A 13,652-nucleotide genomic window follows, 5' to 3' on the forward strand; every position below is an offset into this window, starting at 1 on the left:
TCTAGGCGCACGAGAACTCGTCGAACCTTTATCCACATTACCCATACTCGCACTCGCGCCCTTAGTTTTCTTACTTAGAGCACCATACGAATCGACCCTTCTCTTACTTGAAAGCTCCCCAACCTTCGATCGCGAATATGATTCGAAACCCCTAGCCATGTTGAATAACTCCGCAAACGAGTTTACTTGGCCAACGCTAATCTTGCCCTGCAACTCATCATTCAAAGTTCGATAGAAATCTTCCATCAACATCCGATCATTCCCAATATACTCCGGGCAAAAACGAGCCTTCGACATAAAAGTCGTATTTAGAGTATTCAAGTCCATCGATCCTTGTTGCAAATTTCGCAACTCATTTCGCATTTCCGACAAATCGGCTGAAGTCCGGAACTCCTCGAAGAATTCCTTCTTAAAATTGCCCCAAGATAACGCCATAAACGGTTCACCACCGACAAGATCAATCTTACCATCCAACCAATCCTTTTCCCTACCCCGTAACAAGCTAGTAGCGAGCCTTGTCCTCTTCTCGGGAGGGCATTCAATCGTGCGAAAACACCCTTCGACATCCGAGATCCAAGTTGTGCTTACCAAAGGATCCGGTTTCCCATCGTACATCGGAGGTTTGGTCCTCATAAAGCTCTTAATACAATGCTCCATTTCACTACTACCCAGAAATTCGGAATACCTCCTATCTATTCTTTCTTCCAACGCACTCATTTGCTCTGCAATGGCGGCCGCAACTCTAGTATTAAACTACTCATCATTCGCCTCGATCTCATTTTGCGTCGTCATTCTAAAGAATGCCAAAAGATTAGTCCACGAACGTATATAACCATACGCACCACACCGCCCCATCTTGCTAAACACTCGTCGTACATCACTTGTTAGACACAATTTGCATCCGTAATAAGGTTTGCAAGTCCTTATTACGCACACACACCGTATCAACTTGTTAGTACAACGACTATCTTGCTTGATGTTATCTCCAATAATATCCACGTATTAATACACATGTTAGTCCACCCACAAACAAGGACACTAACTACAGCCCGTTCCAACCCGTACTCCTACAAGTCCCGCAACAAATAAGCACACACAAAAGTTTAAGTCTAGGCACCTATCTCAAGTCACCTAAATCCCTTAGACCATGCTCTGATACCACTTGTAACAACCCAACCCGTTAACCAACCAAAAACGCAGCATAAAAAAAAATTTAAAACTGAGCTGACCAGATGGGGTGCGCGGCGCGCCACCCCATCTGTGCGCGGCGCGCACATTGCCTGGCAGCCCGCTGTCCACTTTTTCCAACTTTTGTAAAAATATCTCTTGCTTCCCAACACTTATAGACGAAACGCTTTTCACAACCTTTTATATTAGTCAAAACTAACACGTTCCAATAATAAAATGAGTTTTACGAGACCGGGCCCACATCGGACGTTTTACGACTTTCGTACAAAATACAAGTTTTCAACCATATGATTTTTAACACGAAATAAAGACCGAGCATGGCGATTGGGGATACGCTACCCAATCCTAATCAATCCAAAAGCAAGATCTTCTAAAGCAACTACGCAAGTCCACTAGTCCCCACGCTTACCCGAGCCACCGCATCCGTGCAAATCTATAAAAAGGTCAACAACGAGAGGGTAAGCTAAAACTTAGTGAGTGAGAATATACTACATACATATATATGCATAAAATAAATGCGCATCGCCAACACACAAATAGCAATCACATACCGCAATCCAAGCATAACTAAGTAATGTCATACCTAACGTACCACCAAGCCAAACCACAAGATTAGTTACAACAATAATAGCACATAAGCATACACATATGGTAGCCAACACTACAAGATTAACCCTTAACCTCAAACATACGAAAGTTGGCCGAACAATCCGAGCCTTAGTGAATTCGCACAACCCGATATTCACTTCTTCACCAATTCAACAACCGAGGTTGGACGAACTACCCGAGCCTTAGTGAATTCGCACAACCCGAGATTCACTACCTCATCAACAAGATGACCGAACAACCCGAGTCATCATGAGTCCGCACTACCCGAGATTCACTACCCAAAAATATTATGAATACGTGCAAGCCGATATTCATTTCCCACACCACAACCCATGCCGTAGGGGTTATAACTCCAAATCACAATCCATGTGATAGCGTACACACAAGTGTGCAACTCGTCAACGGTAGTCAACCAAAATGCACAACCGTACCAATTGGATCTATTACACAAGTCCATAAAAAAAATCCACCTATATGTGAAGTGAGCTCTATAACCGAGAACCACTTCACCCGACCCGCACCCATCCTACACATACATATGCACATAGGATATTAATACTCACCTTGTCGTCTTGATGAATGCTACCGAATATCCGCAACTAGCCAATGGAAAGTACCTATTCCATTATCACAAATACAACAACACACTTAGAGTTGATTTACAAACCAACTCAATTCGACACTTAGTGCAAATTCGACCAATTGCACTTACAAGCACAATTCACGCCCAAACTAACCAATAATCACTAACACTAGTGACAATGGTCCTAATATGCCAATTTAACCCAATCATAAGTGTTAAACACTTAAGATTCTTAAAATCACCCATAAACCCTAATTTTGACTCATTTCAAAATTAGTCTTTCAAACACTCTAAATGGGTTCCAACACTTCCATAATCACTAAACCTAGTGATTAAACCCAATTACAAGTTCTAAACATGGCCAATTTGTTCACCAACCCAAAACCCACCAACAACAACCAATAACCGATTACTAGCATCAATAAACTCACTTCAAGAGTTTAAATGGGTTTCTCATACAAATTAAGTTCAAACCCTAACTTTGAATATCAAATCAAACAATGAAATTCGGAGTTAAAACTTACCACAACAACCAAAATGTAGCTAGGAATGTGGTGAACAACTTTGACACCCGAGCTTTTGATCAATTCGAACTCCTTCTTCACCAAAACCCCAAATCTCTCTCTAGAAATCTCCCTCTCTCTCAAAGATACTTGAGAGTGTTTGTGGATGTGAAATATGATCCAAAAGTGGATCCAACCCAGCTGATAAGGCCTGAGATCCGGTCTCAAGTGAAAAGACCAAAAAGCCCCTCAATTAACTTAAAATAGAAAAAGACAGAATTCTGTCGCAGGCCACGTGCGCGGCGCGCACACCTTATGGTACGTGGCGTGCACCCATGTCTGGGCAGATTCTGACCTTTTAACTTTTACACTATGCTTCACCCACTAAACGTACATCATTATAACTCTATGTACTATAAATATTTGGGTGTTACAATAACGGCTATATATAAACACTTAATAAAATTTCACTGCCAAAGACCATTGGTCGATCGTCATAGACGGTAGGCCAACTGTCACCACTCCATCGGTCGATGGTCCCTCCCCATCGGTCGATCGTCTAAATAATATCCATCAATCGAAGGACTTACACCATCAATTGATGGTCTAGTCCATCGGAAGATCGTCAGCCACCATCGGTCGATGGTCAACGACCATCGGCCGACTGTAGTTCATCAGCAACATCAACTGCTAAAGTTATGGGTTTCACATCCAATCTCACCAATCTTGTTCCGAGACTCGTTTTTTACTCTAAAAACGATTATTCAACATTCACTGCATAGTTTAGGCCACAAACCCACTAATTTGACACTCAAAACAACACCAAATCTCCAGTTTTTATCCAAAAATACACTTTTGTCAAAACCACACAAAAACCCATTTTACAAGTGATTTAGATCATGAAATCACTGATTGTTAACCTTGAAATGATCAATAGAACAAGAGGAACAAGATGGTATGACTGATTTGAGTTTAAGAACAACTATGTAAATTAGCGTTAAGGATTGAAGAGGAAAAATGATGAGCGGTGTAATGTTTTGGGAAAAATCTCAAATGATAAGATACATATATGTTAAAAGGGTTAAAAATCCACACTCCACAATACACTGGTATTTTCCAGTTATCTGTAACACAATGTACCACATTTGGAAACCCAAATGAGGTCCAAATCACATAACCCAAATATCTCTGTGACCCTTGTCACAAAGCGAATCTAATCCCACAATTAAATAATCAATAACACACAATTATTTAATTCACTTAAATAAACACAAGGGACAAATTAGTAAATTACCATTAGGCCCTAGACAAGGATGTTACACCTTTTGAGTGGAGTCGTCAATGAAGGTGACATAATAATGAGAACCTCAGTGTGATTCTACATTTTTTGCTTCAAACACGTCCGTATGAACTAGCTCCAATTTCTCCAACTTGGGCGTATTCCCCAATTTCCCGAAAGTCACCTTATTTTGCTTCCCATAAATACATGGTTCGCAAAACCTAAGCTCCACTTTCTTCAAATCCGAAATTCTCCCACTCGAAACAAGCATCTTCATACATTTCTCACTCATATGCCCGAGTCTTCGATGCTATAGAGTATAATCGGTTCCAACATCCACCGTAGCAACCACCGTATCTTCATAAAACACCTCAACCATATAAAGTGTTCCACTTTTATGTCCACGAGCCACGACACAAATACCCTTAACCACCTTCCATTGGCGGTTTTCAAAAGTAACGGCGTTACCTTCCTCATCTAATTGACCAACCAAGAAGCTTCCTTTTTAGTTTAGAAATGAACCTCACGTCTTTCAGAGTCCAGTTAGAACGAAGATTAGTCTTCAATATAACATCTCCAATGCCCTCAATCTCAAACCTTTTATCGTTTTCCAATCTTACCTTACCATTATACGATCATACTCCTAATGGGTGAGGCATGAAAAGAAGCTCCCGAATCCAAGATTCAAGACTCTACCAAACTTTCAACACTACATAAAAGTGTATCATCTATATCTTTCGCAGTCAAGTTGACACCTTTCGTCGGAGTATCTTTGCAATTCCTTTGAAAGTGTCCCTTTTGATTGCAACCCCAACAAATAGCTTCACTTTGGTCCTTTGATGGATAACTCTTCTTAGACTTTTTCCTACCCTTCTTTTCTCCACGATCAATTTTCCTACCACGGTTGTCAGTACTTAAAAAAGATCCGGATGACGATTCCCCCGAGTTTCTCCTACGAGTGTCTTTATTGAGAATCAAGTCCATGATACCTTCAAATTCTAGCTGAGTAGTTCTCGTAGAGCTACTAACCGCGGTAACCATACTCGACCAACTCTTCGGTAATGATGAAAGTAAGATGAGTGCTTTTAGTTCATCATCAAACTTAATCTTTACCGATTCAAGCCTCGATAAGATGTTGTTAAACTCATTGATGTGATCCATTGCACTCGTACCTTTCCTCATCTTCGTATTAGACAATTTTTGCATAAGAATAACCTTATTAGAGGTGGTAGATTTTTCATACATGTTGGAGAGTGCCTTCAAACATGTAAACGTCATCTTCTCAGTTATAACATTATAGGCAACATTCTTAGAAAGTGAAAGATGAATCACACACAAATCTTTTTAATCTAACATCATTCATGCCTTCGCGTTTGATCTCCAACAAGGGTTAGTGTAGCTTTTTATGATACAAGTAATCTTCTATTTGCATCTACCAAAAGCCGAAGTCTTTTCCATCAAAACTATCGATTCTAAATTTCTCGTCTTTCGCCATCTTCCCAAACTCGTTAACCTTGAGCTCTTGATACCAATTATAAGGTTTTGTGACCCAACAATACGAGTAATTCCCAAAAATTACCCAACCCACAAAGATAAACAAAGACAATAACAAGAAAATTAAGAACACGAGAATTTAATGTGGTTATATGTAATCAATAGTTGATTACTTTAATCCACAGACCAAAATATAGTGAATTTATTGATAGAATTACTGATACATGTTATGGGTTACAATAGGGTGTTTATATAGGCAAAAATCAACACGAAAATAACTTAAAGAGCAAGAAAATGCGTTTTTGGAAGTTTATTCCCGGCAGGCCTCGACTCGTGATTTTGCGAGTTAATTTCTTCGGTAAAATTCGCGTTGGCGAGTTCTTTTTTTCGGTAAACTTCTCGTTCGCGTATTTTTGTGTCGAGCATGCCGAGATCTTCCTCCAGTTGCGAGTTTCATTCTCCCCGTCTCGAAATCCAAACCACAATTAGTCGCGATCACGACTTTCCCCTTCTTGAACGCGAACATAACATCAACAGCTCTTTGTTTTGTTAATCTTCACATCCAACAAATTATACAAAGAAAGATAGCTAAACAGCCTTTACGGAAGGAGTAAGATGCAACTATGTAGAGCTATAAAAACGATAAATATACAGAATTCAAGATGCAGTAATTTGAGATATGTAGTTGTCTGATGGTCAAGGAAGATCACATCCATTAACCAATTCCACTAAGATTTGAGAGTGCAATGAAAGATCCGGGGTTGATAAGCCATTGATGCAACTCGATTGTTGCCTTTTTTAGATTCATTGATATCCATTTGAAGCTGTTAATTTGCACATCGAATAATATTGCCGATGGATCCTATGATGAATTACTAAAGACTTTGTGGTTTATATGTTTTCATAGAGTGTATCCGCACACCCATTTCGTGGCAAGCAAAAACTATTTTCCCACGACTATTTTAGAGTTGTCATCTTTGATATTGAAAGCTTCCTCGATAGATTGAAATTTTGAGAAGTTATAACCCCACCATTTTACATGATCACATTTTATTAGATGTGTTCCACACTTTCCAATTCATCGCTATAAATTCAACATTGAAGTGTATTCAAGTAGATTCCTCATTTGTCTAGTTCCACACGAACTGGCCGAAGTTTAGATCTCCGAATAAAGATTTTAACTTTTTGTGGATTTTCCGAGTTGCGTAAAGTAAATGGTTTGGGAAGAACGAGTGGATATTTATTTTTGTCAATGAGATTAGAAAGTGTGTTCGTTTTAAAAATACCATTGCCTCCTTGATTCCACGACCATGTACCACCACTCAGTAAGGAAGAATCCTCGCATCTGTTGTGAAAAGAGAAGGAAGCAATGAGGTATTGTTGAAATCATTCAGCTCTCCTTCTTCTCTACACTAGGCGAACGTAACCAATTACAAGAACCCGATCGTAACCAGTTCCAAGAACCCGAGTAGATGTTGTTTATCACCATTACTCGGTTATGTACTCATGAATCTTTATCCACCTCGAGAGCATATAACCACATGGATTTTTCTTTGTGAAGATAGTTTCCAATCCATAACTCATTCCAGAAGAGAGTATTTTCTACCATCTCTGATTGTCTTGTGAAAAGATGAGGAGAATTCAACCCTGATGCTATTGATGGTGCTTGTAACTTTTAATATGTCGAGCCAAGAGGAGCGGTGATTCTTGAACCTTTCAATATTAAAGGAGGAGAGACCACCATCTGGCCATAGATGCTAGTGATGATTTTGACCCATAATGCGCTGTGTTCTGTTTTAAATCTCCACCACCATTTTCTGAGTATTGCAGGGTCTTTTTATAACTAATGAACCAATGTTAAGTCTTTTAGATTCGTATGGAAGCAATGAATTGGACCATTTAATCCAACAAGGTTTTTTTACCCGACCCGGATTCCCCCCCCCCCCTAAAAAAATTTACATCTTAGCGATTCAAGTAATAAGGGATGATGGTGCACGATACAATGAGAGATAATATAATGGCAAGCTAGAGAGAACATATTTACCAAAGTTAGTCGGCCACTAAACGAGAGCGATTTGGCTGCGGGGATGACCCCACACTTAGAGATTTTAGTGCGTAATAATTGAAAGAGGTTTGAGGAAAGATTACTTCCCTACGGTCAGGTTACTCTCCTAGTGCTGGGCTTTCCTATGGTTAGGCTCCTAATGCTGGAAAGGACCAGTCTCTTTGATAAAACTCTGCATGAAGAACAAAATAGAGTAGCATTTCCACTAGATATATTTTTATACAATGCTTTTATAATAAATATAAGTTTAAAAGAAAATAAATTAGTCTACGAAATACTCTCCTGGCCAATTTGTAGAGTGGTGTTTGCGAAGTATCCATCAGGTCCAAAGATATCATCATCATCCTTCAATATTGGCAAATCCTCAAGTGGCTATCCTGCATCCAACTCAGGGCCCAATAGTGTGTCTAGACTTAGGTCTGATGGTATCTCCAGGTGTGAAAGACTCGGGAATGGCTCCTCATCAGGGATGTTCCCGGTGATCTCAAATGAAACAACCCAACCCGTATTCCATACGATAATTTTTTTTTATAATAATAATACACATTTACGCGCCAATTAAATGTGTAAACCATTTCACACGTTTCGTTAAAACATACATCAAGTTTAGTGTTTACAAAAGGCACGAAGGCCATTAATAAATGTGATACAAGTTTGACCTACTACAAATGATAGTTTATAATCCAAACGACACATGAGCATGGTTTGGGACTAAACTACCCAAAACGTTAGGCCAACATCAAAAAGCCAACACCACAAGCACTCCCCGACAACATAAGCGGGAGAGCACTAGTCCAAACATATGCCCTTACCCTTGTCCTAGCCGGAACCTATAAAATGGTAAACAACGAGAGGGTAAGCAAAGCTTAGTGAGTGCAACAATTATACATACATATATATAACCTACTTACTTGCAAACACTTCCCAAATCCGCATACATACTAGTTACATAATTAGCATACCTTTCACATGTATAACGCTAAGTACCACGACAACAAGGCTAGTATAACAATAGCATATAACACAACAATACAATATGCTATAATACAAGTATAACGAGGATGTTCACAACATCTATAGTACTCAAAATCTCTAGGCTAGCCTAACGAATGGTATCGTCAACATCGAACTTAAAACCCATTCGCCTATAATAATGTGGTATCGTCAACACCGAACTTTAAACCCACATATGAGGTATCGTCAACATCGAACTTTAAACCCTCATCCAACGTCACTACTATAGTCGTATGGCATCGTCAACATCGAACTTAAATTCCATACGTTTATATTAATGTGGTATCGTCAACAACGAACTTTAAACCCACATATATACTCTAGGGTACGGTATCGTCAACAACGAACTTTAAACCCTTACCCCACAAATAAATAAATCATATATATACATATATAATTATTCCACTCACCTTGTCACAAGGATGATGATCTAGTACTTCCGAGCTTCAACGCAATGTACCTAAATCATTAAGTGCACATTCAATTTCACAACTAGTGGGATTAACCACAATACTCCCACTTGAGCATTTAATGACCCAAATTGCATTAAATGACTCAACTACTCACAATCGCCCATAAATGGCCAAGTCTCAACTTAAATCACTAAGACTAGTGAATCAAGGTCTATTAACTTCAATTAACACAAAACTTAGGGTAATCCATACCCATTTCATCTAATTAGGTCAACTAGTACATTTTGACCCATTTTACATTACTTAGACTCATAATCAAGTCAAACTTACCCATTTACACTTCTTTCATAAATCTTAAAGTGCATTAGTGACTAACACACCAATTGGCACTTACAACCTCAAATCACAAGGCCAAAACCCTAGATTATGGCTATTAGGGTTTCATTGCAACAACATAACCCAAACTCGCCCATTTTACCACCAAATGGGTCTTACAAATCTCTAGTACCCAAACCCTAGTCATTAACCAATTAAAACTTAAAACTTAGAGTTAGAACTTACCGAGACTATCTTCTTGTAGCTAGTAACAAGGAGAACAACTTTAAATCTCGCTCCTAGGTTCGATTCACAAATCTCCAACTTCAAATCTCAAGATCAAGCTAGGTGGGTTTTGTGTTTTGGGAGAGAAATAGGAAAGAAAATAGAAAAGAAAATGAAATAAATGAGTATGTGGCTGAGAGTTAAAGCTCCCATCAGATCCATATATGAATTTACCAATTTACCCCTTAAAATCCCTTAAATTGAGCTAAAATCCGAATCTGTCCAGCAGAATTTCCGCGGCGCGGCCCCAAATGTCGCGGCGCGACATAACGAAGGAAAATGAACCCTTCTTAACCCAACTTCTGATCTTGATTTGCTTTATGTGTCGCGGCGCGACCTTCTATGCCGCAGCGCGGCATTTAACTAAGTTTTCGAGCTGTCTTAATACTTTTTCTGAAATTGGTTAGCGTTGTTTATCGCGGCGCGACAAAGGCCTCCGCGACGCGGCATTAGCCGTCACCTGACCACTCCGACTATGAAAAACCAAATATCGATTTATACGACTTTTAAGCTTCGTTCACGCTTCTCTTATACACTAAACTCCAACTTTAAGCCCCACAAGACTTAATACCTCACCTAAACCATGTGTATACTCGTACACCTATACATTCTCATGCGTAATATAACAATTAGCACTTTGAAGCGTTTAAACACATATACGAGCAATATATAATGTTCTAAATCAATAAAATAAGTACCTTAAGACACGTACGGGAAAACGGGATGTTACAACTCTCCCCCACTTGAATCGGAGTGCGTCCTCGCGATCCAAGCTGCGTGACAAGAAGGAAGATAAACCAACACAAACTCTTCGGGCTCCCAAGTGAACTCGGAACCCTTACTACGACGCCATTGAACTTTAAAAGTCCTTACCTCTTTATGTCTCAACCTTTTGACCTTCTCATCAAGTATGGCAATCGGTTCCTCAATATATTCTAACTTATTGTTTAGATCGATCTCGTCTAAAGGCACCCAAGATGAATCATCTGCAAGACACTTACGGAGGTGGGAAACATGAAATGTATTATGGATCCCCGCAAGCTCTTCGGGTAATTCCAAACGATACGCGACTTCACCAACACGAGCTAAAACCTTAAACGGTCCAATAAACCGAGGAGCTAACTTTCCTCGTTTCCGAAATCGAATAATACCTTTCCATGGCGAAACCTTAAGCATCACCATGTCACCTTCTTGAAACTCGATCGTTCGTCTACGTTTGTCGGCATACGACTTTTGCCTATCTTGAGCCTTCTTCAAATGTTCCCGAATCAAATCGATCTTGCTATTGGTCTCTAAAACCAAATCGGTACTCCCAATCTCTCTTTGACCCACTTCTCCCCAACAAACGGGAGTTCGACACCTACGCCCATAAAGCATTTCGTAAGGTGGCATCCCGATACTAGTATGATAACTATTATTGTACGAGAATTCCACCAAAGGCAAATGCTCATCCCAACTACCACCGAAGTCAATGATGCACGCTCGTAGCATATCTTCCAAAGTTTGATTCGTACGTTCGGTTTGACCGTCCGTTTGAGGATGATATGCCGTGCTCAACTTCAATTGCGTACCCATATCTTCATGAAACTTTTCCCAAAACCGAGATGTAAAACGGGTATCTCGATCCGAAATAATAGATATAGGAACCCCATGTCGAGAGACCACTTCCTTGATAAACAACTTAGCCAAGGTCTCCGACGATATCGCTTCTTTAATGGGAAGAAACAAAGCGCTTTTTGTCAATCAGTCAACTATAACCTAAATCGAATCGAATTGGGTTCTCGCCGTTTTAGGTAACTTTGTAATGAAATCCATGGTAATGTGCTCCCATTTCCATTTCGGGATTTCTAACGGTTGTAATATACCATACGGCTTTTGGTGTTCGGCTTTTACTTGCAAACACGTGACGCATTGCTCAACATACTTCACAACATCACGCTTCATGCCCGGCCACCAATAATCTTTCTTCAAGTCAAGATACATTTTCGTCGCGCCCGGATGAATGGAGTATTTTGACTTATGTGCTTCATCAAGTAGCACTCGTCGGTAATCACCCATTTTAGGCACCCACACCCTTCCTTGGAAGGACAACAAACCACGCGGACCCATAGTAATAAACTCCGTTTGGCCCACGATTCGCTCCGTATGCTTGTTGAGAACATAAGCCTCTATTTGAATCTCACCAAGCTTTTCAAGAAAATCGTTGGTAATAATCAAACGTAACGACCCCACTTTTATCGCCGGATGTTGACTCTTTCGACTCAACGCATCCGCGACCACATTCGCCTTACCCGGATGATAAAGTATTTCACAATCGTAGTCTTTCACCACATCCATCCACCTACGTTGGCGATAATTCAAATCTCGTTGATTAAAGAGATGTTTCAAACTCTTATGATCCGAATAAATCGTACACTTGACACCATACAAGTAATGGCGCCAAATTTTCAACGCATGCACTACCGCCGCCAACTCAAGATCATGAGTCGGATATCTCGTTTTGTGTTCTTTTAATTGTCAAGAGGCATAAGCGATGACTTTACCTCTTTGCATTAGAACACACCCGAGTCCATTTAAAGACGCATCACAATAGACCGTCATGTCTTCTACACCTTCCGGCAACACTAACACCGGAGCTTGACACAACTTCTCTTTTAACAATTGAAAAGCAATTTCTTGCTCGTTCTCCCAATTAAATCTCGTGTTCTTTCTCGTCAACTTCGTCAATGGAGAAGCAATCTTAGAAAAGTCTTGGATAAACCGACGATAATAACCGGCCAATCCGAGAAAACTTCGGATTTTCGTAGGCGTAGTCGGTCGTCCCCAACTCTTCACCGTCTCGATCTTCCCTAGATCTACTTGAATACCATTTTCATTCACAATATGACCAAGGAATTGAACTTCCCTTAGCCAAAATTCACATTTGGAGAACTTTGCATACAACTTCTCCTTTCGTAGCGTCTTCAATACTTCACGCAATTGACGTTCATGTTCATTCATACTTTTCGAGTAGACTAGTATGTCGTCAATGAACACTATTACCGACTTGTCCAACATAGGTTGGCACACTCGGTTCATAAGATCCATGAATGCCGCCGGTGCATTCGTAAGACCAAAGGGCATAACTACAAACTCGTAATGCCCGTAACGCGTTCGAAAAGCCGTCTTCTCTATGTCTTCCTCACGGACCCGCATTTGGTGATAGCCGGACCGTAGGTCGATCTTAGAGAAATACGTTGCACCTTGAAGTTGATCAAATAAATCGTCAATCCTAGGTAATGGATAACGATTCTTGATCGTCACTTTATTCAACTCACGGTAATCAATGCACATACGCATACTACCATCTTTCTTCTTCACAAATAACACCGGAGCGCCCCATGGCGAAGCACTCGGTCGAATAAAACCCTTCTCGAGCAACTCTTGGGTTTGATTTAACAACTCTTGCATTTCCGTTGGTGCTAAACGATAAGGAGTTTTAGCAATGGGAGTAGCTCCCGGAACCAACTCAATACGAAACTCAACCTGTCTTTCCGCCAGAACACCCGGTAGTTCGTCCGGAAAAACGTCTTCGAATTCACTAACAACCGGAATTTCACGAATAGGTGGTGGGTCATCACGAGTATCAACAACATGGGCAATAAAAGCCATGCCACCACTAACAAGAAAATGACGTGCCCGTGCAAAAGAACATATCGGCACAAGTCTTCTCCGTTTATCGCCGTGAATAACTAACTCTCCCCCACTTGGGGTCTTCACGCGGATAAATTTATCATGGCATGCAATATCGGCTCTATTTCGATCGAGCCAATCCATGCCAACAACGATATCAAAATCGCCCAACGTCATAGGGATAAGATCAATTTTAAAGTTTTCGGCACCAAAAACAACGTCACAGTTCTTG

The sequence above is a fragment of the Rutidosis leptorrhynchoides genome, chromosome 1, assembly GCF_046630445.1.
Source record: "Rutidosis leptorrhynchoides isolate AG116_Rl617_1_P2 chromosome 1, CSIRO_AGI_Rlap_v1, whole genome shotgun sequence".
Classification (NCBI taxonomy): Eukaryota; Viridiplantae; Streptophyta; class Magnoliopsida; order Asterales; family Asteraceae; genus Rutidosis; species Rutidosis leptorrhynchoides.